Source organism: Engraulis encrasicolus, chromosome 3, assembly GCF_034702125.1.
Source record: "Engraulis encrasicolus isolate BLACKSEA-1 chromosome 3, IST_EnEncr_1.0, whole genome shotgun sequence".
Taxonomy (NCBI): domain Eukaryota; kingdom Metazoa; phylum Chordata; class Actinopteri; order Clupeiformes; family Engraulidae; genus Engraulis; species Engraulis encrasicolus.
Genome location: NC_085859.1, coordinates 51,866,360 through 51,866,674, shown reverse-complemented (window position 1 = coordinate 51,866,674; position 315 = coordinate 51,866,360).

Sequence of the window (315 nt, the reverse complement as noted above, 5' to 3'; positions counted from 1 at the left end):
CATGGAGGTGCATTCATGTTGATTTAAAATGCCCTGAGGTTAGATGACTGAAAAAAGGAGTAGAGGCTTAAAAGACATATTATTTTATTTTGTTTGAGCCTCCAGGCATATACATAATTAAACTCTGTCTGATCAAAAGAACTACACTGTATGTGGAATAGACCCATCGAATAGCTCCAGAGATCTCTGCAACTTAACAAAAAGAAAGAAAATATGGTAGCACTCTTATAAACTATAGATCCTAATTTAGATGTTAGGAAAGAGATTCTTCACATTAGAAATGTGGTTCCTCAGAGGCTCATGACCATAACAGGA